A 27,368-nucleotide genomic window follows, 5' to 3' on the forward strand; every position below is an offset into this window, starting at 1 on the left:
AACCCCCCGGGCCCTTAGGGAGTTAGTGATCCAGTCCTGCATTTAGTTTAATGATTTCCTCTTCACTCTAAATTTTAACATGAAATCTCAGAAATGCCTGGAGTGGTTCATTATCACCCTAATAACATGGGGCTGAAAGGTTGCCAGAGATGAGGGTCGTGCAGAATAAAAGCAACTGATTGTATTTTGTATGGGCCAAGCCACACGGACCATGTGTCTCTATAGGAGACAGTGGAATCTATTTTTGAGACAAATACAGATTGCTCCAGTGGCCCAGCACATTACTATAAAGAGAAGTGGAATATTTTAGGGTTTCTTCTGGGTATTCCAGTTTCATCTCCAGGCAGGTTAAAGGGGTTGTTTACCTTTAAATGAACTTTTAGCATGATGTAGAAAATGGTTTGCTGAGACAATTTGCAGTTGGTCTTTTTTTTTTTAATTATTTTCATTTTCTTTTATTATTTAGCTTTTTGTGCAGCAGCTCTCCAGTTTGGAATTTCAGCAGTTATCTGGTTGCTATGGTCCAATTTAACTTAGCAACCAGACAGTGGTTTGAAAGAGAGACAGGAATATGAATAGGAGGAGGGCCTAAATGGAAAGATAGATAACAAGATAGATAACAAAGTAACAAGGACAATACAACTGTAGCCTCACAGAGCAATAGTTGTTTTTCTTTTGGCTGCTGGGGTCAGTGACCCCCTTTTGAAAGCTGGAAAAAGTCAGAAGAGGAATGCAAATAAGTCAAAAACTATATTAAAAAAATAAAGACCAATTGAAAGGTTGCTAAGAATAGGCGATTCTATTACATACTGAAAATGAACCTGATGGTGAACCACCCGCTCCAGATAAAATTGACCATAGTGTAAGCAAAAGTAATAAGTACTTTAGATTCAGGGACGGACTGGGCCTGCGGGACACCGGTTAAAAACCCGATGGACCCCACTCTTGTAGGCCCTGCCGGCTCAGATCCGCACCCTACAATCCTGGACTGCCGCCACCAGCCTGAAGAAGGGTCCTGAAGTGGCAGCCCTGGTGGGCCTTGGGCCCCCCAGTCCGACCCTGCTTAGATTGTAAGCTCCACTGGCACAGGGAATGATGTATAATATCTGTAAGGGCTTGTAGTCTTGGGGAAGCATTTGTTTGCCCACTTTAAGGCTTACGGCACACATGGAGTTTTCTCAGATGGTGGAGAAGGACCTGAAACTGTTCCTTCCATAGTACAGATACAACAATAGGCAAAAAGAAATATTTATTTGCCAGAAAATCCCTAGTGAGAGCAGTTCTGCCTCTAATCTGTATTCACAATCAATGGTACCAAGGGGCAACCCCAGCCCAGCCATGCTTCCTTTCACGCATAACTGCACCTCTCCCCACAGGCAGCAGCGCAGGGAGATGATTAATAATCATGTGAATATGGGAGGTGAGAAACAAGTGGGAAATATGATTGGAGTTTCATGCTGAGCCGCAATCCAATTTGTTCCGTGCCATTAAATGTACAATTTGCTACAATGGCTGATAGTGAATGTGTCGCCTCTGGTCCGCCCCTAATCAGCCCTTCAATTTAAAAGAGACATTTAAGGATCCAGATAGGCAGTTCTTAACTAATGAAATGACTTTTAAGTACAAACGTATTCTGGTGTCTCAGTACAGTGGAGCTACAGCTGGTTTAGGGCCATGCTATCATTTCTAGCAGCCACTGTCAGCCCAGGGGGGAGAGGATACCCCATTATTTTGTTGACTCCCCCATGTTGACTTGTTTTCATTTACTCTTCTTGGCGCTGACTTACTAACATTGCATCCCGCCAGGTCTCTCAAACCCAAGAGAAATATTGAAAATCTAGTTGTGCTGTGCTCTATCTCCTATATCATCCACCTTTTGGCCTCAGGTCTGACCATTACTTTCTCAGGTGGCACCAGATGATCCTGATCTGACTCTGCAAAGATTTCCAGTTCTTCCAGGATTGCAGCCTAGGGTTCCAAATGTTTCCTCAGCCTGCCTCTGACTGACTCCCATTAGGCTGGCAGTGTCATTCAACTCTTCCCTCACCTTACACTATGCTGAGTCATACACAAATTCTCTGACACCGGAGTATGACTTCCAAAGCTTAGAGCCAGGCTAACACATAAAGGAGAACTGAACCCTCAAAAGGAATATGTCTAAAAAAAGACATATTTTATATACTGAACTTATTGCACCAGCCTAAAGTTTCAGCTTGTCAATAGCAGCAATGATCCAGGACTTCAAACTTGTCACAGGGGGTCACCATCTTGGAAAGTGTCTGTGACACTCACATGCTCAGTGGGCTCTGAGCAGCTGTTGAGAAGCTAAGCTTAGGGCTCGTCACTAATTATCCAGCAGAAAATGAGGTTGGTCTGTAATATAAGCTGATGCTACAGGGCTGATTAAATTCGGATGCTAATTGCACTGGTTTCTGTGCTGCCATGTAGTAATTATCTGTATTAATTACTAATCAGCCTTATATTGTGACATTTCTATTCTATGTGTACTGTATATTGTGAGTGGGTCCCTAAGCTCAGTAAGTGACAGCAGCACAGAGCATGTGCAGTGAATCAGCAGAAAAGAAGATGGGGAGCTACTGGGGCATCTTTGGAGACACAGATCTTTACTGCTAAAGGGCTGTGGTTTCCTTGGGCTGGTACAGAAGCACAAAACATAATGTACAACATTTCTAGCTACTTCTTTAGTTACACTTTAGTTCTGCCTGCCTACCTGCCTGCTTGTCAACTCTGCTCTGAGCTTTTCATCCCACCACATTCGGGGGTCGACACCTCTGCATATAGGGACTGGAGGGTTGAAAGGCAGGTTTACCTTTAAGTGTTATAGAATTGCCAATTCTGAGTAACTTTTCAATTAGTTTTTAGTATTTTTTTTTTTAATTTAAATTCTTCTTCTGACTGTTTGCAGCTTTCAAATGGGGGTCACTGACCCCATCAAAAAAAAACAACAAATGCTCTGTATGGCTACAAATTTATCGTTATTGCTACTTTTTATTACTCGTCTGTCTGTGTAGGCCCTCTCCTATTTATAGTGCCTGGGGCCATGGGAATAACTGCAGGGCAGGCAGGCAGCGGTTTCTAGAGTAATACCCCAGGTGCATTTTTCAAGGAGGAAAAGAGCCTGTGAAGGGTTCAAATTAAGCCTAAGAAATTGCCAATGATTTTACTTTAAGGGCTCTTACTCACGAGCGGTTTTAGCTGCGCTCCCCTGCGTTCCGTTTTACTGCGTTCAGCCGCAGGGGAGCGCAGGAATAGACGCATTACATTTTTTCCAATGGGGCTGTACTCACACAGGCGCGTGTAGGCGCCGAACGCAGGAAAAATGCAGCATGTTGCGTCTCAACCTGCGTTCGGCGCCTACACGCGCCTGTGTGAGTACAGCCCCATTGGAAAAAATGTAATGCGTCTATTCCTGCGCTCCCCTGCGGCTGAACGCAGAAAAACGGAACGCAGGGGAGCGCAGCTACAACCGCTCGTCAGTAAGAGCCCTTAAGCAACTTGCACCTAAATACTGTACACTCCGTGCAGTTACAGTCACCCGCCCTGACCTGATGAACCACAAATGCAATTAAGCTGGAACCTGCATTTGTAAACGAACCGGCAGGTTTAAAGGACCAGTAACATAATTTTTTCCTTAAATTCGTCAATATAGAACGAAAAAAAAAAGCACAAAGACAAATTAAACTTTTAAATCGTTAAGTCTTTATTAAGAAATAACTTACCAAAACTCCGCTTGCGCTTCTATTCAGAAAAGGCGACACGGAGACGATCCATCGTGCGGCGCTTGATTTCTCCTCCTTGGCTATCTCCTATAAGGAAGGCAGGGAGGAGAAATCGAGGGTCGCACAATGGATCAACTGATTGCCTTTTCTGAACTGGAGCGCAAGCAGAGTTATTTCTTAATAAAGACTTAGCGATTAAAAAATTTAATTTGTCTTTTTTTTTTGTTCTATTCTAGTGAATTAAACTATGTTACTGGTGCTTTAATACACATGGCAGGAACAATGCAGTTAGGGTTGCCACCTTTTCTGGAAAAAAATACCGACCTTCCTATATATTTATCTTTTTTCCCTTATAATAACATTGGGATCAATAATAATTTTTACCGGCCAGGCCAATAAAATACCAGCCAGGTGGCAACCCTAAATGCAGTGCCAGTCTCACGTATAATAGCCCCAGCCCACATGGAAGGATAAATACAATGTCAGTTTCATGTGTAATACCTTTATCCTGTTGTAGGAAATCCATAGCTTTAAAAGGGTTTTACCTTCCAAACACTTTTTTCAGTTCAGTTGTTTTCAGATTGTTCCCCAGAAATAAAGACTTTTTTCATTTACTTTCCATCATTTATTTTTTGCCGTTTTTTTCAAGATCTAAATTTAAAGTTGAATGTTCCTGTCTCTGGTGTTTGAGTCTGACAGCTCAGTAATTCAGGTGCAGACTCTAAACTGTTACAATTTTACAACATTTAGTTGATTCATTTCTCAGCAGCATCTCTGGAGTATTAGCAACTATTGTATCAAGTCTAACAGCTGCCTGAAATGAAACCCAGAGATTCTGCTCAGCAGGGACAAAGATAAGAAATGTATCAACTAAATGTATCAATTTAGAACAGTTTACAGGGTCGGCGACCCCCCTCCCAGAGCTGCTTTACACTTGAATATTAGAAAAATGGTCACACATAGAAAATAGAAAGTAATTGAAAAAAGTCGTTATTTCTGGTGAACTATCTGAAAAAAAAATAGTTGTTTGAAGGTGAACAACCCCTTTAAAGGCACACCATTGTTTATTTATAGTGTCATTACATAAATTCCATTGTTACATTAAATGTTCAGCAAAACATAAAGGCAAAGGCTATTGTGCTGAGGGAGCCTTTATATATCGGTTTATTCGAGTTTATATAATTAGTGGGAGCAGCCATGATTGCTCCAATGATTTAATTGCAGTATAAAAACAGTGCCCTCCAGTGGACAGCTGAGAAAAATGTCATTGTTATTTATACAGCCAGAGACAAACAGATGGGATGTCTCTCTGTGTCACGTTTCACAGATACAGTGTTTGAATAAGTACATTTTTGCATGATAAATGACATGGATAAGCATTGACTGTCTGTGCTTTGGCCCTGGGATTTAAATAAACCCTCTAATTCTTCCATTGCATTGCTAGTTGCTGTAAAATGCATTTCCCAGAATCCTTAGCCAGAGGTGTTGTAGTCCATGAGACTTTCTACTTAAGTTCACAAGTGTCAGACACAGCCGGGATCTCCATGTAACACTGAAATGTATCCAGTAGATGGCGGCAGAGAGAGCTAATAATCAATCACATAGTTATTAGGAGGTGGCTGATGATCAAGAGACCTGTTATCTGTACTCCAGCCTTGGATCATCCAATAAAATCGTATTAAGTGAAACAGTCCAGGAGAACAGTCTGAACTCATTCACTTTCATTTCACTCCAAAGTGTAACCCTCCCCCTACTAAAGTTTTTGCTTGAAGACAATACCGCCGGCTGAACGGATGGTTCTGACTCTTGAAACAGTGTAGCAGAAGTCGGTCCTCCTCCAGGTCTGTTAATCAGCTGCCTTCTGCTGCATTTTTTCTGGAGTCAGAAGCAGAGGACAGAAAAGGCTACACTGCTTTCTATTGCAATTACTCTGGAGTACATTGTCCATAGGATAGGAATTGTGTCTTGGATTATGTATATTGCTATCAGAGCAAACAGTATGGAAGCTCCTGTCTATGAAGATGAAGTTAGGAGCTCAGCATTGCTATTGGGGGCACAGGAGGTTCTCCAATCAGGGACTGCGTTGCAGAGGGGCCCCAAGAGGTGAAATGATTTCATTTGCAGGTCAAAAAAGGGGTGGAGAATGGGCGGGTTTGGTGGATAATGGGTGGGGTTTTTGGACATTATCAGGGAGGACCAGTGGCTGGGCCAGTGATGTAACTATAGAGGAAGCCTGCCCTGTGGTCTAGGGGGCCCCCCGGGAATATTGGGGCCAAGAGCTTGGGTTCTGCTTCCACTAAAGTTGTATAGAAGTTCTCCCTCCTCAGCTTATCTCCTACCTGAGACAGGGGTGGACACGTAGGCCACACCTCCCAACATTCAAACAAAATAAATAATGAATGTAAATGACGAAAGTGCTTAGAATAGCCCCCTCATCAATTTTACATTCACTTATTTTAAAGGTTTACTTATCCTTTAAGGATACAGGTTGAGCGATGGCTGTGTACACTTGACCCCTCCATAGATATTTTGCAGGGGGCTCCCAGCACCATATAATTACACCATTGGGGGAGGACCCTGCTAACTTAGTAGTATGGGGCCCCTAGATTACTGATGGAGGGCCCCTATGGAAAACGTGCTTAGAATGATGGTAGGTCTCACTCATCACATTGCTCTATTTTCCCATTGATTATGGGAGTGATTCCTAGAGAGCAATATGATGCACAGAGACAAATGCTGGCTAGAAGGACATGGTATTTACAAAGAAAGGCTACATAATGGCGCTGCTTCTAATATTGGATCCCTTGGAGAAAACACTGACCTGAAATCTCATCCTTATCTCTGCAATGGAATTAAGCTGCTCCTATTTATGGAAAAAGCCCTGATTCTGTGCATCAAATTGCCAGAAACTGGAGACTGACACTTATACCGGGTGCTGGCGGTTAAAGGGGATGTAAACATAAAAAATCAAATATTGTCCCATGAAAGAAAATATCTTGCTATAAACAACTTTCAATTCATATTTGTTACAGTCATGTGATTTTACATTAACGTTATTGCTACTGAAAGCAGTATCTATCCCTTTCTATCTTCTGCACTGCTGGTTCTGACTACTGAAGTAATGTAGCAAATGTCAGCTTATCTAACAGTCTGTGCAAGTCTTCTGCAAACTCCCATGGAACAGAGACTATTTCTCCTATGTAAATGTTATATAAATCCCTTGGCTGCTGCAGCCCGCTCCGACGACCAACACCCTGCACCCTCCCTTCCACCCACACCCACGGGGATCAGGGAAAAGGTTCAGGGATCCATTAACTGGTCCCCCTTTGTCTATGGTGGCCCTGAGCAGAGCTTTACAGAGAGAGTTTAATTATTTATATACATCCCTGCGCCAGCAAGGCTTACAATCTAATTTCCCAGCGTTATACCCACAAACTCTAGGGTCAGTTTTGAAAAAGCCCAACTGGGCAGAATGGCAAATGCTCAATTACCTATGACAGGAAGCGTCTCTTGACTCTTATCTGATCAGTTCTGTCCTCTCACACTGCACTTTGAATGTCAGTGGGACCCAGCACCCCACCATTGTTTTGCACCCTGAAGACCATTCCTTATGTCTATGTGTGGCTGAATAGATTGTAAGCTTAGAAGCAGCAGTGCAATTTGGGTAACGAGCTCTGTATATAAATGGGCTGGAGACTAGGAGTGGGCATGACTGGCTCAGTTGGCAGATGAGAGTTGGGCGGCTGCTGGTTGGAGCAGGAGGAGAGGCAGATTCCCTTGGCAGGGCAGCAGGGGGGCCGGACCAGAGATGAGAAGCTCCAATGATGTCTGTGTCTGTCCAGGCTCCGTCCCCTCCCCATGCAGCCTGTGTGCTCCGCAGAGACCGGTTGCTGCTGCAGAGCCTGGGACTCTCTGCAATGATCCAGCGTCCGAGCCCAACAGCCCAGGTAAGTGATCACCTGAGAGTGCTGGGGGGCCCCACTAGTCTGATTCTGCTGATGCTGCTGCCCACCCAGTTCTCTTGTTTTAAGAACTTTCTTATTGATCCACTGCAGTGAGTGATTGTGGCACATCTGCCAACTCATGCTTCACTTCTATCTGCCTGTGCCTTATACTGGGGATGCCCAGCCTGCAGCCCTCCAACTCTCCTGCAACTCCCAGCACCCATCTCAGAAGATCAGAGATCAGAGGGCCACAGCTTGGGAGCCCTAGATATAGTAATTAATGGAGATAAAACTACAGGCTTATGTTATAATTCTTTGTTTATAGAGATGGACAACAGACTTCAGATTTAGATGGATAACAAGGAGGGCTGGGCACCAGCTTGGCACAGGTGCTATATGTGTATTTGTCTATTTATTTGTGTATTTATTTGTCTATTTATTTGTCTATTTATTTGTCTATTTATTTGTGTATTGAGTTATGTGCATGTGGATAGAAATGTTGGATGATATTCAGTAACTATTGTATAGGAGAACAGTAATCCCAGGGCAGAAATGATGGGGCTTCGAGTCTGTTTTAGCCCCAGAGAGATTTGATTTATGTACAGGTATGTGATCCGTTATACGGAATCCCGTAATCCAGAAATCGCCGAATTATGGAAGGGCTGTCTCCCATAGACCCCGTTTTATCCGAATAATCCAATAATGTTTCAAAATGATTTCCTTTTTCTGTGTAATTAAAAAAACAGTGGCTTGTACTTGATCCCAACTAAGATATAATTAATCCTTATTGGAGGAAAAACCATCTTATTGGGTTTATTTAATGTTTACATGATTTTCTAGTAGTTTTAAGGCATGAAGATCCAAATTATGGAAAGATCTGTTATCCAGAAAACCCCAGGTCCCGAGCATTCTGGATAGAAGGTCCCATACCTGTATATATTATTTACGATAATGCTAAAAGTGTATATATTGTGTAGCTTGTAATAATGTACTGTGTATTGAATGGGATTGTATACTGACCAGTTATGGAAGTAAACAGTGGCGTAACTACCGGGGGACCAGGGGGTATGATTGGGCCAGGACCCGCACCCCCTCAGGGCCCCCCGGCAGCTCACGCGCCACGATTCCCGGCCGTTTCCGGGTGTACGGAGGGGGGCGGAGGGCCCGGCAGCGCGTCCCGCGCCAGGGCCCGCCCCCCTCTAGTTACATCACTGGAAGTAAAAGTGTGGTACCCCCCATGGCTGATGCTAATGACTACAGGGTAAAGCCAAGACGGTATAATAGAATGTTTTCAAAATCTAGCGCCAGTTGAGTCCTGGAGTAAGTAAGCAGTATGGCAGCTGGCATGGGGAGAATCAAGTGAATGTCATTTGTTGTCATAAGTAGGATGTACTTTGCTTTCCCTTTAATGGATTAGGGTTCTTTGCTCTCCTGGGATGAAAGTCTCTTACTCGTCTTCAATAAAGTAACTAGCCATTGGAATATGAGGCAAGTTGACCCGCATGGTTGCTGGGAGTTGTAGTTTAGTAGCAGACAGAGGGTGGTGGCATAAGCTTCTAGATAACATTACTAGGCTACATTTGCATGGCAGCAATAGAAGGTCTCTAGATTGGTACAGGTATGGGATCCCTTATACGGAAACCCATTTTCCATAAAGTAGGGATGACGAATGCACTATTTTGGATTAAGCCAAACCCGCGAATCCTTCGTGAAAGATTTGGCCGAATACCGAACCGAATCCTAATTTGCATATGAAAATTAGGGGTGGGAAGGGAAAACATTTTTTACTTCCTTGTTTTCTGACAAAAAGTCATGCTGATTTCCCTCCCGGTCCATAATTTGCATATGCAAAATAGGATTCGGATTCGATTCGGCTGAGCAGAAGGATTCGGCCGAAACCGAATCCTGCTGAAAAAGGCCGAATCCTGGCCGAATCCCAAACTGAATACTGGATTCGGTGCATCCCTACCATAAAGCTCCGAACTTTGGAAAGGCCTTCTCCCATAGACTCCATTTTATCTAAATAATCCAAATTTTCCAAAACGATTTTGTTTTTCTCTGTAACAATAAAACAGTAGCTTGTACTTGATCCCAACTAAGATGGAATGGTATGGGATCCATTATCCAGAAAGCTCCAAATTACAGAAAGGCGGACTCCCATAGACTCCATTTTATCTGAATAATCCAATTTTTTTTAAAAATTACCTTTTTCTCTGTAATAATAAAACAGTAGCTTGTACTTGATCCCAACTAAGATATAATTAATCCTTATTGGAAGCAAAACCAGCCTATTGGGATTATTTAATGTTTGCATGAATTTTTAGTAGATTTAAGGGATAAAGATCCAAATTACGGAATGGTCTGTTATATGGAAAACCCCAGGTCCCGAGCATTCTAGATAACAGGTCCCATACTTGTACAGATACGTGAAATGGAATGAGTGAAGACTGACACCCCAAGCACATTAACTACATTTAAGCTGGCCATAGATGTAAAGATTTTTAAAAAATCCAATCATTATCGTGAGACCACGAATATTCCGAAACGATCGTTTAAATGTACGATGTGTCCATCAACTAAAAAGACCATTTCAGGCGATATTGCCAGCAAAACGGAAGGGGAGCTGCCTGCTTGGCCCTGCAGACAAGATAGATTGCCCTGGGACGGATAGAGATTTTTTAACCTGGCCGACAGATGTTGGCCGAAGAATCGTAAGAAGTACAATTGTTCGGATCCCACTAACCGCAAGATAATTTCGAAGGATTGGTCGGACTTCGCATAAATCGGGGCGTCTATGGGGACCTTAAGAGGTAGTTGGTCCTGGCTAGGCAGCACTGAGTCATTGGTAGATTAAACTATAGGCAATTCAGGTTGCTTTGCCCGCACTTTCCCAATATATAACCTAGATAGAATTTGACTTCAAGGTGCAATTATAGGGCTCACCCATGAACACGAGTGCAGTGTGTAAGGTAACCTTGTTTTTACCCACAATACCTCTATACCCCCCCCTAGAATTCCAGTGTTATTGCTGTATGTGACATGATGACACAACTGCGGCTGATTCGTTAAAATACTTGCACTTGCTTGTATACTTCTAAGTTGATGCAAATTGGATGGGATTTCATAATTTTCAGCATTAAAATATCACCTTTCATTTTTGTTTATAAAAAAAAAAAAATCACCTTCCATTTTTGGTTAAAAAAAAATCACCTTCCATTTTTGGTTAAAAAAAAAAAAACCTTCTATTTTTGGTTAAAAAAAAAATCACCTTCCATTTTTGGTAAGTAGTTCAGGGTCCCCCGGGTCACTACATGCACTATATGGAACGGGAGGATGCAGAACTGAGTGCAACTATGCAGAAGTGCAAGTACTGAATGCGCAGATTTGCCCAATGACTGCAGAAGTTGCGGTTGCAGCGAGCTCCTGTGTAACTGAATATAATGTGACCAATTGACCCCTTGTCCCCCTGTTTTTGTTTCTATCATTAGAATTGTTCTTTACTGATATATGATTTGCAATAGTTCTATGGGTTTCAGTGAGTGATGCTGTAATCCTTATTATTACATAGATTGTAAACTCCTTGTTTAACACTAAAAGAGGGAACCTGAAGCAAAGAACCTATAGTTCTGGCAGTCAGGCAAAACTGCCATATTTAACCCTAGAGATGCTGGCAGTAATAGTGCCTCTCAGTGTGTATGTATGGGTGTGTGTGGGGGGGCACAGGGATCCCCCCAGCTAAGCTGGCAGATGAGAGTTGGGCGGCTGCTGGTTGGGAGCAGGAGGAGAGGCAGATTCCCTTGGCAGGGCAGCAGGGGGGCCGGACCAGAGATGAGAAGCTCCAATGATGTCTGTGTCTCTTCAGACTCCGTCCCCTCCCCATGCAGCCTGTGTGCTCCGCAGAGACCGGTTGCAGCTGCAGAGCCTGGGACTCTCTGCAATGATCCAGTGTTCGAGCCCAACAGCCCAGGTAAGTGATCACCTGAGAGTGTTGGGGGGCCCCACTAGTCTGATTCTGCTGATGCTGCTGCCCACCCAGTTCTCTTGTTTTAAGAACTTTCTTATTGATCCACTGCAGTGAGTGATTGTGGCACATCTGCCAACTCATGCTTCACTTCTATCTGCCTGTGCCTTATACTGGGGATGTCCAGCCTGCAACCCTCCAGCAACTCCCAGCAACTCCCAGCACCCATCTCAGAGGATCCCGTGTATCGCACTTAAAAGGCTGCAGCTTGGGACTCCCTTGCATAGTTAGTAATGGTGATACACCTTCCTTACTGATGTTATCATTCTTTTATTATAGAGTTGTACATGTGATTTATATAGATAATATGGCAGGAGGGCTGCTACCCCTTTCGAGTGTTGTTACAATGTTTTAATGTCATAAGGTACTGTGGGTGCAGGCTGCATGTGTGTAACTTTGTGCTGTGAATGTATGGGAAGATTCTATCAGTCCTGGCTCGGTAAGCAGTATGGCAGCTGAGAGCTGGCAGTTTTTCGAGAGAATAAAGTGAATGTGATCTGTTGTGATAGATAGGATGTACTTTGCTTTCCCTGTAATAGACTTGGAGTTTCTGCTATCCCGGGATAAAAGTGTTATTTATGATACTGCTAAAAGTCTATATATTGTGTAGCTTGTATAAATGTATATTGAATGGGACTGTATACCGACCAGTAATGGTGCTTTGTTACTGAATACAGGGTAAAGCCATGCCGGCATTTTAGAATATTTTCAAAATCTGGTGCCAGTGGATTCCTGGCTGAGTAAGCAGTATGGCACTAGGCAAAGTGTGGGGAGAATAAAGTGAATGTCATTTGTTGTCATAGAGAGGATGTACTCAGGGGTGTAACTACAGAGGAAGCCGACCCTGTGACTGCAGGGGGGCCCAGGTGATATAGGGGGACCCATGAGTCTCTCATTAATGAGCAATATTAATATATATTGGCAAAACAATTGTACCCACAATGCCTCAATATCCCCCCATAATTCCAGGGTTATTGCTGCCTCCAGGGGAAATATCTTTCCAGTCTTAGTCATGTGACTGGGCCATTGGATCTGGCCGCATTTGGGTAGATCTGCCTGTTTGCAATCATCGGCAGTCTCTATCAGCAGCTTAAATGTATTGCCAGGATCTGCTAGTGATTTGCCTTTATATCTGGCAATGTTGGTTATGGGGTATTATTGTATTGACTCTGCTATCAGGCTGGAGCTGCAATGAATTCTGGGGGTTGTAGGTTTTGTAGGGTTGAGGGCTGCAGGCTTATGCGAGACACATTTACAGGACTGGTTTTAGTATAGAGAAGAGAGCACATTAGCCCTGGGCCCAGCATTAGAGGGGCCCCAACATTAGAGAGGCCCCTAGAGGGGAAAAGTTAAAAGTACAAAAAACAGTTCTATTGTTTATATAGTTCAATATTTTCAACATATATAAGGAATTGTCAACCTGTGGCATCAGTAGCTCCCCCAGTTATGTTGTGCCCCACTTTACTCTAAAGTTGGCTAGACTATATAATAAATGTGCAGTTCCTTGCCCAATACAGCAACCAAGGATTGCATCCCATGGGGAGCCTGTACAGAACCATTGGGAGAGGACCACATACATTATTGTTCATTTTGTTGTTTGGCCCTTGGGATATTGATTACATCCCATGAGAAGCCTGTGCAGACCACATACATTGGGTCATGGACAAGTGGACTTTTACAGCCAGAGTTTATTTATATGTGGCCGTGTCCCTACTCATATCGGTACTGATATAGGTTGGCCGCTATCAGGGGGGTATAGGGGGTCCTGCAGTAATGGGAAGTATGGCAGAGGGAACCCCAAGATGTGTAAAAGTGCCACTTATGGCTTGAAAAGGGGGCAGACTTGTGGAGGAGTGAGCATGGTTTAGGTGGAACATGGGCGGTGGAACATAGTATAATGGATCAGGGGCATGACCATTTATCCAAAGGTCATTTTTTTTCATTGGGGCCCCATTCTACTTGTTGGTAGGACCTTACACCCAGGGGGCCAGGTGACCAATGGATTAATAATTGGGGCCCCCTTTGGGGGAGAACCCTGCTAACTTAGAATGATTGGGATCCAATAATTCCCGAGGCAAATGTCTTGGGTCTATACACTGACAATCAGCTGCTGAATCAGTCAGGAGTGGCCAAGTCCTCAGACAGTATAAGTTTATGTAAGGCAGGAGTGCCCATACTTTACTAATGCAAGGTCTACTTTTAGTGATGTTGTTCCATTATGATCTACATCCATAAAAGCATTGTTAATATTGCTTAAATATTGATTTATGAGAAAATGTATATTGCTATATTTAACAAACAACTATTTCTTATGTGACCTTAACATACAGTAATAAATATCTGAATGAAAAGCATGAAACAGGAGGGTGATTTAGACAGTGTCTTGAGATCTCTGATCACCAGCTAAAGGTCTGCTGGTAGATTCTGATCTACCTTTTGGGCACCCCTGATGTATGGCATTCATATACACGCTATTCCTCAATTGACTGAAGTGAGCGGGGGGGGGGATTCTGGTGACAAAAATAATGCCCTTGCACCTTTACATTCTGGTGTCACTTGAGGAGTAAAGAAAAAAATGATACAAAGGGGCACAAGCTGACGTTACTGCTTTAAATGGGAAATTATTATTGTAGAAAAGAGACCTTGCAGTCTAGGCATCACTCGGAGCGACGCATGACTGGCACTGAATCTGGGGCGCGTTTTGTGCAAGAGTAAAAAGTTCAAGCTCAGACGCCCAGATTCCATCTGTCGTTCCTTATGGTTCAGCCATTCCCTGGGGGTGTGCAATGTGTACCATTCTGTGTGGCTGCCTTTCCATAGAGCCATCGCTGTGTTCTCTACAGGGCACGGGGAGAGAGAGGTTACTCTACAGCAGCCCCCTTTCCATGCCCAGTTCTGTCAGCCTCCCCACTGGCTAATAACAGGGTTACAGATGTGTTACAGATGTGTGGGGATATGGGCAGTTGAGCAAAGGTCATCACAGTTGCCCTGTATTAGGGCATAAAGCTCATGATGTCTAGAAGCCCCTATCGCTGTTCCAACTGAACATACAATATGGTACCCCTATGGTGTGCCTCAGCATGGCACTTGCACTGGTACCAGTTGCACCTTACATTCAATAATAGTGACCCACAGAGTTGGCTGTGATCACAGTGTGGCATGTAGGGCTTATAAGACTCCCCGAGGAACTTTTGGAAGTTGCCTAATCCCCGCAGTGAGCTGCAGTTTGAGGGCATGTAAATGAAAGGATCCGTCTCTCACAAATCAATTGCACTCTTGGAAATCATACGCTCACATGAGCAGCTCCTGCCGCACACTTGGAGGGGGAAAGGTCATAGCCCATTTCTACAGCTTGTCTCTACCACAGCATCTCCGGCTTCTTTTATTGGCTCCTTAATCCTAACTGTGCCTTTGGAAATTCATCTCCTCTTTAAATGGGCAGATACATTAGATAGATGAAGGGCTTTGCAGCAAGTGAGAAAATACAGGGTTACTGAGATTAACTCTTGTAAAAAGTTGATCCAGAGACTGGTCCAATTGCCATCTTGGAGCGAGGAACACGTGAAGAGGCGTCAGATGGGGCTTTTCACTTTCCTCTGGATCAGCAGTTAGGAAGGTTTCATTTACAACAAAAAGACAATGTGAGTCTTTTTTCAACTTAAAGGGGTAGTTCACCTTTAAGTTAACTTTTAATATGTTATAGAATGATGGCTATTTCTAAGCATTTTCATTGGTCTTCTATCTATCACTATCTATCTATCTATCTATCTATCTATCTATCTATCTATCTATCTATCTATCTATCTGTCTGTCTATTATCTATCTATCTATCTATCTATCTATCTTTCTTTCTTTCTATTATCTATCTATCTATCTATCTATCTATCTATCTATCATTCTTTCTATTATCTATCTATCTATTATCTATCTATCTATCTATCTATCTATCTATCTATCTATCTATCTATCTATCTATCTATCTATCTATCTATCTATCTATCTATCTATTATCTATCTATCTATTATCTATCTTTCTTTCTATTATCTATCTATCTATCTATCTATCTATCATTCTTTCTATTATCTATCTATCTATTATCTATCTATCTATCCATCCATCCATCTATTCATCTATCTATCTATCTATCTATCTATCTATCTATCTATCTATCTATCTATCTATCTATCTATCATCTATCTATCTATCTATCTATCTATTATCTATCTATCTATCTATCTATCATCTATCTATCATCTATCTATCATCTATCTATCATCTATCTATCATCTATCTATCTATCTATCTATCTATCTATCTATCTATCTATCTATCTATCTATCTATCTATCTATCATCTATCTATCATCTATCTATCTATCTATCTATCTATCTATCTATCTATCTATCTATCTATCTATCTATCTATCATCTATCTATCATCTATCTATCTATCTATCTATCTATCTATCTATCTATCTATCTATCTATCTATCTATCTATATCTATCTATCTATCTATCTATCTATCTATCTATCTATCTATCACTATCTATCTATCTATCTATCTATTATCTATCTATCTATCTATCTATCTATCTATCTATCTATCTATCTATCTATCTATCTATCTATCTCTATCTATCTATCTATCTATCTATCTATCAAGTCTCGTGGGGTGTTGCTGTTACTGGAGCATTGGGATGGGGGGTACAGGACAGATGAACTGTAACCATTATCAGATAATTCTATACAAGTCTGTTATGGAATAATATAACACATGTTAATGCTATTAAGATACATAGACATAGAGTCAGTAAATAAATCACCAAGTGGTTAGAACAAATACAGGAGTGCTAAGTTAAATCCCATGCACAAGTCCTTAAAGTACTGCTATTGTGCTCTGCACCCTGCTTAGGCCTTAAAGGAGTCGGAACAGTCCAATCCTTGGGGGATGCCAAATATTAGGGCACCCCAAGGAATGTAATCACTTACCTGATACCCCAGGCTGGTGATTTTGTTTGCAGAAAACTGCACCTTGCCAGGGGTACTTGCAAGTGAGCAATCCTCTTCCTCCCTTCTTCTTTCTTCAAAATCCAATGGCCAACGCATGTGCAGTAAAGCTAAGAAGTTGGCTTTATTGATAAAGTCTGGCTTTTAAATATTCTGCACATGTGTGCGCACCCGAAGAAAGAAGGAAAGAAGAGGATCGCAAGTACCCTGGGCCGGGGTATCAGATAAGTGATTACAATCCTTGGGGGTGCCCTAAACTTTTGGCTCATCGATTGGACTTTTCCTTCTCCTTTAAGTACAGGGTGCCTTGCATCTCCTGATCTCCCCTACTCTGTGAGTTATATCTCACTCCTGTTTGCACAAGGCCTGTGTAAAGATATATAAATTGAATGGTTCATGCCTAAGCGGGTGTAGGTGATAATATAACAAACACGGAGATGGTCCTTACTTGAAGTCATCCAATATTATTCTACTACGGGAAGCACTGATGATGAGCATTTCATTGCTATGACATGAAAAATGGCTAGGGTGCCTTTCTATGACTTATATATATTTATGATTATCAAAGAGTGTCGTAAGAGATTGATCCAGTGAACTAACAAATGCTGCCCCCCTTCTCCTTAAGGCTTGACAGGCAGATGACCTGCTGGGAGTTGAATATTTCCACCTCCCTGGGCCCAAGCACTGAAAGCTGTATGACGGGAATGTGTTTTAATGTTGACACGGCAGTGCTGTTCCCGATTTGGGTTTCAGACTGGGAATGGTGTCACTCAGCACTCACACAGCAGTTACACACATTAAAGGCACCAACGTGGAGAAAGGCGCAGGCCCGTCCATTTCAGCTACATACCTCCAAACATTTCGGAAATAGAAAGAGGGATAAAAGTTTTTATGTCTTATTACAGTTATGCTAATGAAGGTGAATTGCCCTTTCAGCTGCAAGTCAGTTTCCCCAAGAGACCTGCTTATCTTAAATTGTTACAATTGTTTCTTGGCTTCTCTTAAATTGTTTATCTTAAATTGTTACAAAAGTATCGTGGTGCACCTGGAACATATTCTGGGCTCTCTGCCAAAAGCCAATGCAGTTTCAGAAACATTGAATTTTTTTTCTGGCTGTAAAGTGCAGGAGATCAAAGAGAAAGTTGGAACATTTCAGAAACAATCCAGGACTGCGGGCTGAGTTGGGACTTTCCTGCGAAAAGCAGGACAGTTGGGAGGTATGCAGCTATTCACTTGGTCATAATTCTTCCACAGGAAGAGGAACCACTCAATGAAGCCCATTCCAGTCTGCCCAATGTGGTGCAAATATTTAACTTTGCTAAAATATTAAGTAGATATTATATGGGATTTGAGAGAGGGCTTTCTTTGATTGGAGATTGGCAGCCTTGGGTTGGTGCACTGCAGTGGGACTTCACTCTCGCATGGAGAATGAGGAACAAGTAGTAGTGATATTTGGAGAATGAGTTGGGTGGATAGAGTTGCTAAACCTTTCTCTTTATAGGACTGCTGTATGGGGAATTGGTATACAGGTACAGGATCTGTTATCCAGAATGCTAAGGACCTGGGGGGTTTTCTGAATAACGGATTGTTCTGTAATTTTGATCTTTATACTTTAAAGGCCTCCATACACTGGCAGATAAAAGCTGCCGACAGACAGCTTATTGGCCTGTGTGTGGGGCCATCCGATGGGCGTCCCCGATCGATATCTGGCCGAAAGTCAGCCAGATGTCGATCAGCCAGGTTAAAAAATCCTGTCGAATCCATCTGTTCATTGATGTGTCCCGCGATCCGACCGCCCGTCTTGTCTTCATTCTGAATCCGATCGTTGGGCCCACGATCGGATCAGCCGGATATTGCCCACTTCCATGTGAGCATATTGGGAAGAGATCCACTCGTTTAGAGACATCGCCGAATGAGCGGATCTCCCTGTGTATGGCCACCTTTAGTCTACTAGAAAATCATGTAAATATTAAATAAACTAAAAAGGCTGGTTTTGCCTCCAATAAGGATTAATTATATCTTAGTTTGGATCAAGTTCAAGGTACTGTTTTATTATTACAGAGAAAAAGGAAATCATTTTTAAAAATGTAGATAAAACAGAGTCTAGGTGAGTATATGGGAAATGGCCTTTCGGTAATTTAGAGCTTTTTGGATAACACATTTCTAGATAACTGATCCGATTCCTGTACTAATTTTATGCATTATTAAATCCATCCTCCCACTAAAGAAACAAGCGCCATAATTGAGGTCTGATCTCTATAAGGGGTCCAAAAGCAGAGGCTAGGGGAGCACAGCCCAAAGCTTGGTAAGAGTAAAATTATTGATAAAGGTCTATTTTGCTATTTCTTGTCACTAAAAAGTTGAACCCTTCCAAAACACTATAAGGGGCAGATTTATCAAGGGTCGAAGTGAATTTGAGGGAATTTTCTAAGTAAAAAAATTCGAAATTCAAAGTAATTTTTGGGATACTTCGACCATCGAATAGGATACTACGACTTCGAATTTACTTCGACTTCGATTCGAAATCGTTCGAATATTCGACCATTCGATAATCGAAGTACTGTCTCTTTAAAAATACTTTGACTTCAATACTTCGCCAAATTAAACCTGCCGAAGTGCTACGTTAGCCTATGGGGACCTTCTAGAGCAGTTTTCTAAGTCTTTTGAGGTCAAAGGAAAATCCTTTGATCGATCGCTAAAATCGTTTTAATTGATTTAATCGATTTAATCGTGCGGTCGAACGATTTTCGTTCGATCGTCCGATTGCCAAGTTCGGTAAAAAATCCTTTGACTTCGATAGTCGAAGTATTTTAATTCGATGGTCGAATTTCGAAGTATTTTTTACTTCGAAATTCGACCCTTGATAAATCTGCCCCTAAGTGTCAATCGTGAGTGGCCGAACCTAAGCCCTGGATCAGCCATAAAACAGATCATCATTATATACAGGTTTGGGATCCATTATCCGGAAACCTATTATCCAGAAATCTCCAAATTACAGAAAGTCTGTCTCCCATAGACTCCATATTATCTAAATAATCCAATTTTTTTTAAATGATTTGCTTTTTCTCTCTAATAATAAAACAGTACCTTGTACTCGATTAATATAATTAATCCTTATTGGAAATCATGTTTACATGATTTTCTAGTAGATTTAAGGTATGAAGATCCAAATTACAGAAAGATCTGTTATATATATATATATATGCATATAATCCGCACACCATAAGGTAGTAATAACCTGCGTGCTAGTCCAAAAGGTGAATGGATACAAATGCAAAGAGGCAGCACTCCAAGGATTTAAAAGACAAAATATGGTGTGTTTTCTTGGGTATTCCAGTAGGACCCAGGTCCAAAGCACTGCATTCACATAACTGTGCTGAGTATGGGGATGTCCCTATGCCGCCAGACACATCCAGGGCTTTCATATTTTATGGGGAATAAATACCTGCTGTCCTATATCTATTTATTTCCTATAAATAACATCGTCATTAAGTGCCATTGTTAAGGCCCAGGTGCCACCTCTAGACACATTGCTGCTGTAAGATGTGCATAAGACTTAATATAGGAAACAAATGGAAACAGATTCATCATTCCCTTCCCGTTTCCCCGTAGTGCCGGCTATAATACTTATTAAGCTGTCCCTAGAAAGGATCTCAGTCACGGCTAAAAGGCTGTTTTCTGCTCACAGCAGTGACTCTGTCTCTGGGAATTTATTCCTTCCCCGAAACTGCAGTCGGCAAACATTTGTGTTCCCTGGGCCTGATGTATGCTTTGCTGAAGGTGCAGCTTCTGTATTGATTATTCACTCTCATTTAAAGACAAGAGCATTGCACATTGCCAACTATTAGCTGCGGCCCCTGCGTGGAAAAGTTATTAACTAATAACCCCCCCTGCCCATGCACCACAATAAAGGGACCTGCTTGGTATTATCCATTGATACTAACTGCTTGACATAATAAATAAATAGGGTGAAGGGGAAGGTCACCTTCAGCCCCAAATGCAGCGAATCTTCCCCCTCCATTATTGGCTGCATTCAGTTACGGATTGCCATTGCTTGCTGAAATGCCCCCTGGTTTATGGGGTCACTGACCCCTGTCAGTTGCTGACTTTTTCCATGGGGACAGTTTATCACGGGCAGTCGTTAGTAATGACCACAAACCCACAGATAATGGAGAGGAAAATGGAAATTGAGCGGAAAAAAATATTAAAGTTCAAGTGACCCTCAGTGCATTTAATGCTAATGAAAATGAGGTGTTTCCTGTTCCACCAGAACTCAAATTTATCACTTTTGCCTGCGTTGCTGTCTGCTCTGCTGTCTGAAAGCACTTTTTATCATTTAGCTGGAGCAGATTCCCAGTGTGTTCACTTCAAGGTCTCTTGGGTTGAAGGGGGCATTAGATAATACATATTTAGTGATGGGCGAATTTGCGGCGTTTCGCTTCGCCGAAAAATTCGGGAATTTCGGGCGAAATTCACGAAACGGTGAAAAATTCGCAAAGCGTTTTTTGCGAATTCGCGCCCATCACTATACATATTTATGACTTGAGTCAACCCTACAAAATGAAAGTCATTCTTTAGGATTTCAACAATCAGGCATGTTTTTTTTTTAAAGATAAAATGAGATATCTTGCGGGTTTCCTAGCCATATAATCTTTGCTAGATTTTTCATGAAAGCCATAAGCCTTTTAGAACAACTTAATCAAAATCATTATTTACTTTTGTCCATAGCCTTTGGGGAATTCAATACAGTATATCTGGCCCTTTAAAAAAATGACAGGTCTGAGCTATTAGATCTCATAGGCTATGGGTAGCAGGGATTTATTTTTTTACCTGTCCATTCGATTTCCTTGGGGATTGATTGAAATTAGAACACATTTGTGCCCTGATTCAATGAAATTCATTAATTCCATGAATATATTCCAAAATGCATGAATAATAATCCTTACTGATTCTGCTGTAAGTAAATCTAATTTATAAATACTTACCGGGTATTTTCAGCTTTACTAAATGTTACTACAGGAATGGGACCTGTTATCCAGAATGCTAGGGAACTGGGGTTTTCCGGAAAAGGGATCATTCCATAATTTGGTTCTCTGCGCCGTAAGACTACTAGAGAAATCATGTAAACATTAAATAAACCCAATAGAATTGTTTTGCCTCCAATAAGGATTTATTATATCTTAGTTGGGATCAAGTACAGGTATGGGATCTGTTATCCGGAAACCCGTTATCCAGAAAGTTCTGAATTACGGAAAGGTAGTCTCCCATAGTCTCCATTTCATCCGAATAATTACATTTTTTAAAAATGATTTCCTTTTTCTGTGTAATAATAAAACAGTAGCTTGTACTTGATCCCAACTAAGATATAATTAATCCTTATTGGAAGCAAAACCAGCCTATTGGGTTTATATGATTTTCTAGTAGACTTGTAGATATCAGTTATGGGAAAGATCTGTAATCTGGAAAACCCTAGGTACCAAGCATTCTGGATAACAGGTCCCATAACTGTACAAGGTACTGTTTTATTATTACAGAGAAAAAGATATGTTTTAAAATTTTGAATTATTTTATTTTAACGGATTCTATGGGAGCTGAACTTCCCCTAAGGGTTAGTTCACACAGAGCGTTTTGGGGAGATTTCCGAAGTTGCCCGAAGTTGTCTCACGAGGAAACTTCGGGCGACTTTGGAAAACGAATAGCCGTGTGTGATTAGCGCCGGCGTTTTTTCATTTTAGCCGGCGCAGGAACAGGGAAGGCGTTTGGGGAGATTGGTCGCGCGCAAAAACGAGGCGATTAGTCGCCAGGCGACCAAATCTCCCCAAAACGCTCTGTGTGAACTAACCCAAATTCTGATCTTTTTGGATAATGGTTTTCTAGATAACGCATTCCATACCTGTATATTAAAGGTCCTGTTAAATGAAGCTGAAATGGTTGAAAAGAAAAAAGACATTTATCTATGCTGCCAATTTACAAAGCAAACTTCTTTTTATCACCTCAGTATTTTCATCCAGTATTTTTTTTCTTCTCAGAATGAAAGACCTCTTTATTGCTAAAGACTTATTTATAAATATAGAATTGTTAGAGACCTCCTGTACTCGCAGAATAGCTGAGGAAATGTTTCTTCTTGTTCTGTGGGACAATAATATAATAAGTATGTTTATTCACATTATATGTGACACACTGTATAATTTATTTTGACTAGTATGTATTATAATTGTAGTTGTCATTATCAAAATAGTAAAATAAACTAAAAATGCAATGATACAAATAAAAACAAAATATAGTTGTATAAAAATGAATACAAAATAACTACAAAAATCAGGCATGATAAAATATATCTAAAATATAAATAAAAATAATTATAAACAATACACATAAAAAAATATATAAAAAATACATTAGAAAAAAATACAAAAACATAAAAATAAAAAATCAAATAAAATTAAAATATAATATTCTAAAAATAATTAAAACATATACAAATAAAAAATAGAATAATATAATGATATAAAAATCAGTTCTATCACCCAAGGCAAATGCAGGCAAATTAAGATGAATTTGATGGGGATCCTTCTAACAGAGGAATAGCCACCAAAAATGAATACAGGTATGGGATCTGTTATCCAGAACTCTTGGGACCTGGGGTTTTCGTGTAAACATTAAATAATCCCCACAAGGCGGTTTTGCTTCCAATAAAGATTAATTATATCTTAGTTGGGATCAATTACAATTTACTGTTTTATTATTACAGAGAAAAAGGAATTATTTAAAATGGGAGACGGCCTTTCCGTAATTCAGAGCTTTCTGGATAACAGATTTCCAGATAGCGCATTCCATACCTGTTTATTGGGGGGCCTTTTAAGTGAAGTAGAAGTAGTATAAAAAATCTCAATATTTTTAAAAGACATTGTAGACATGTAGCGTATGACAGTTGAAGAGACTTAGAGACTGAAGGTTCCGCTAGAACTTTGTTTTTCTTCCAAGTTAGATTTGATGTTTGACATTTTCTGTTATGGAGACCGTGTCTAAATACGACATCACACTCTCCTGTTCCCAGTGGAAGGCCAAGGCAAACTTCATGGCACAATGTTTCAGTTGTCCTTAATTGGCCCTTTACACAAATTGTGCTTAAAAGTGGAGTTTAGTTCCCCCCCCAATCTGTTCTTCATTCTAATATCAGTACATTTTTAATATACGTATACTTGTGCTGCAGCTGAGCAAAAGGGAGAGTACTAGTACGGGAGGGGGGGTGATTTTGACTTTTCCCCCCCATGATCATCAATTAGCTTTAAAGGAGAACTAAAGCCTAACTAAAGAAGTAGATTAGAAATCTTGAAAGATAGGTTAGAGAGCCCATGACTAAGTGCCCTAAGTGGGTGCGAAACGCGTAGGGCAGATGGAGATGCAAATATACATTTTTAACTTTGTATAAATAAAATTATTTTTAACTAATTTTCTCTGGTCCTGTGGATTTGCTTGTGTGTCCCGGTCAGCCCTGCTTTTTCTATACATCCTTAGAAATGTTGTACATTATGTTTTGGCTTCTGTACCAGCCTAAGCCAACCACAGCCCTTTAGCAGTAAAGATCTGTGTCCCAAAGATGCCCCAGTAGCTCCCCATCTTCTTTTCTGCTGATTCACTGCACATGCTCTGTGCTGCTGTCACTTACTGAGCTTAGGGACCCACTCACAATATACAGTACACATAGAATAGAAATGTCACAATATAAGGCTGATTAGTAATTAATACAGATAATTACTACATGGCAGCACAGAAACCAGTGCAATTAGCATCAGAATTTAATAATCAGCAAACCTGTAGCATCCGCTTATATTACAGGGGAAGCTCATTTTCTGCTGGATAATTAGTGACGAGCCCTAAGCTTAGCTTCTCAACAGCTGCTCAGAGCCCACTGAGCATGTGAGTGTCACAGACACTTTCCAAGATGGTGACCCCCTGTGACAAGTTTGAAGTCCTGGATCATTGCTGCTATTGACAAGCTGACACTTTAGACTGGTGCAATAAGATCAGTATATAAAATATGGCATTTTTAACCTTATTCATTTTTAGGGTTTAGTTCTCCTTTAAGCAGTCTATACAAATTGGAAAGTCAAAGCAAAAGGTCCCTGACCCATAGAGCTTACATGGTCATTTAAGTAGGCTGCTGTTTACAGTGGATTTAGCATTGGCTTTTTAGTGCAGCTGATTTAGTCTCTGCTGATAATTTGACCATGATGCAAAGTGTACTATATGTGTATGTGTATTGATCACATGTTTTTAATAATAAAGCACATATTTATTTCAAGCTCAGCAGTTTAAACTTCTTGCTGGATAATCATTTAGTAATTTAAAATACTGAGCTATTCCTTAATCCTAAATTAGTTCCAACCCAATAAACTGCACCAATGGGCCAGTGCTAAACCCACTGCAAACAGCAGCAGACTTAGATTACCACCTACTTAGGATGTAAGCTCTATGGGTCAGCGACCTCCTTCCTCCTGTGTATTTTAGCAAAATGGACTTTTGGACCAGTGGACACCCTTTCTTTTACAAACACCAGAGAAACATAGCGGTTGATGCTTCAAGCAGTGTTTCCTGAGAGTTTCTCACTTGCAGCAAAATAACTGGTAACTCAAGGTACCAGAGCCAAATCCGCAGAAGCCTAAAACCCTATTAGAAAAAGCAGAGGAGACTGCAGTGCAAGCCACAGGCTACTATAAACGTTTGCCTGGGGGGGTAGAAGTGTTTTAAGATAAATCATTGTACAATAGCGACCCTTAAACACAGGGATTCAAGCAAAGTGACTCTCATTACACGTTCAATAGGAGAAATCAACAGCAGCCATTGATTTTGTTCCTAGGAATTTGACCAGAACCTGTAGGTCAGGCTATAGATTGGCTTCTATGTACCCCATTAAGCAGCATTAGGTTGGGTATAAGTCACATGCTTCAGCTCAATAGTACATTTGTTTATTTCATTACGATCTCTATAGCTGCACCCTCAGCTGAACTCTACAACAACTTGAATCTGTGATTGATATTGTCTCTTTCGGAATACTCATCTGTGTCCTTGGCATAATATCTGACTTTGGCATTGCTTTATTATGGACTTTTGCTAACAGAAATTAGATTGTAAGCAATAAGAGATTTACTTGCTGAAGGAGGAGTTGGTCCAACTGGCTCCTGATATGATTCATCTAATGCCACTGGATTGGCTCTCACTTCCATTTCAATGTTAGCATACATGCAACAGAATGCAAAGTTGCACTAGCATTACTACGCCAAGAAAAACGAAGTTGCGCTAGCTAGCGTTGCCTATTTTGCCTACAGCGGGAAGTTAAAGTACAATGGACGTATATGTTGCAGCAAATACATTACACTACACAAGCCCAGGAAACCTTAATAAAATAAAATAAAGTTGTTATATTGCCCTACACATGAGCCCAGTTTATAGTTTATGTGCCATATGTTAGGAAATGTAGGGTGGAAGCCGGTTACCCCCCCAAAAAAATTTATGCTCTTTTTCAGCCTATCACCCTGAAAAAGGAAAGAGTAGATAGAAAACTATCTACTCTATTGCACTTCGCCTGGTCTGAGGTGGTGAAGGCAAGTCTGGCACAAGAGGTAACGTTCAGTAAAATCCGCATCTTAGTGAATTTGCGCAGTTACGTCCATTTGTCAGAGTGAAAATTCCCCAGGCGTTAGGGAGCGCAGACCGTCTATCGCCTTCGCTAGCAAAGTTTAACTCTTCACCCTTTAGTAAATTTGCCCCATAGGATGTTATGCAGTGACACAATATAAGTTTGCTAAGTTTTGTAAGCCACAACAACCAACTGACTTTACTATGTTAGTCATAGTTTACTATGGATGTGCCATATCCATAATGTTTTGGATTCAGCCAGAATTCTCCATGAAAAGGTGCCCAAATAATGACCAGAAGGCCTTGATTATAAATTAAAGTGCAAAGTGCTAAAATGGACAAGTGTACTTGTGTCCATACTTGCTCTTCTGCAACCTCTGATGCAAAACTGCCAGTTCACAACTGCCAGCATGAATACAAGGGAATCCTGGCATTACCAGCAGCCTTCATGTGGGAACCAATTGCTTGTGCCAATTGAATTGAACACTAATGCCATTTTTTATGTTGTATGCCATTCCCACACAAGTCGATACTACTTAACAGGCCCTTGCTTCTGCACTGGAATTCTGGGAAACAACACTGCATTGTGGGTAAAAAAGCTTTGCTATCTGCACCCAAAGTTTGCACTTTGACCCCTTCATTCATCATTGGACCCTCAGTCCCAAATCCTTATTGGCATATTGACATTTTAGAAAAATTAAATCATATTTTACAATCACATGCATTAAAGGTTTGGATTTGGTTGGCTGTACAGTAAGGATTTCCCCGACTTCAAATCCTGTAAAAAGAGCTTGAACCCCCCAAACTGATATGTGGATTTGGTGCATCCCTAAATTAAATAATGAAATCTTAATGGTTGAATGGGTTACTGGACCATGGACGTCTATTTTTATCTTTTTATAGAATTTCAGTATCAATTTATTCTTTGTAAAACACATGGATTTTTTTTGGAACAATAATTTTTCTTCTCAAAGCCCCCCCTCCCTCCCTGCCATTACCACACAGTAGGGGCTCA

At 41.0% G+C, this 27,368-nt stretch overlaps 1 protein-coding gene across 2 annotated transcripts in view; it reads left to right on the forward strand.

The window, feature by feature from the left end:
* The first annotated feature begins 7,549 nt into the window (after positions 1-7,549).
* The window catches only part of kcns3.L (potassium voltage-gated channel, modifier subfamily S, member 3 L homeolog), a 76,684-nt gene continuing 56,865 nt past the window's right edge, over positions 7,550-27,368 (forward strand). Inside the window, exon 1 of one of the 2 annotated variants that reach the window (XM_041563568.1) lies at positions 7,550-7,687. The gene's annotated coding sequence lies outside the window, so the exon portion shown is untranslated. Of the gene's footprint in view, positions 7,688-11,534; positions 11,652-27,368 lie in introns of those variants that run through there. The other variant, XM_041563570.1, reaches the window with a different exon arrangement.

The sequence above is a fragment of the Xenopus laevis genome, chromosome 5L, assembly GCF_017654675.1.
Source record: "Xenopus laevis strain J_2021 chromosome 5L, Xenopus_laevis_v10.1, whole genome shotgun sequence".
Taxonomy (NCBI): Eukaryota; Metazoa; Chordata; class Amphibia; order Anura; family Pipidae; genus Xenopus; species Xenopus laevis.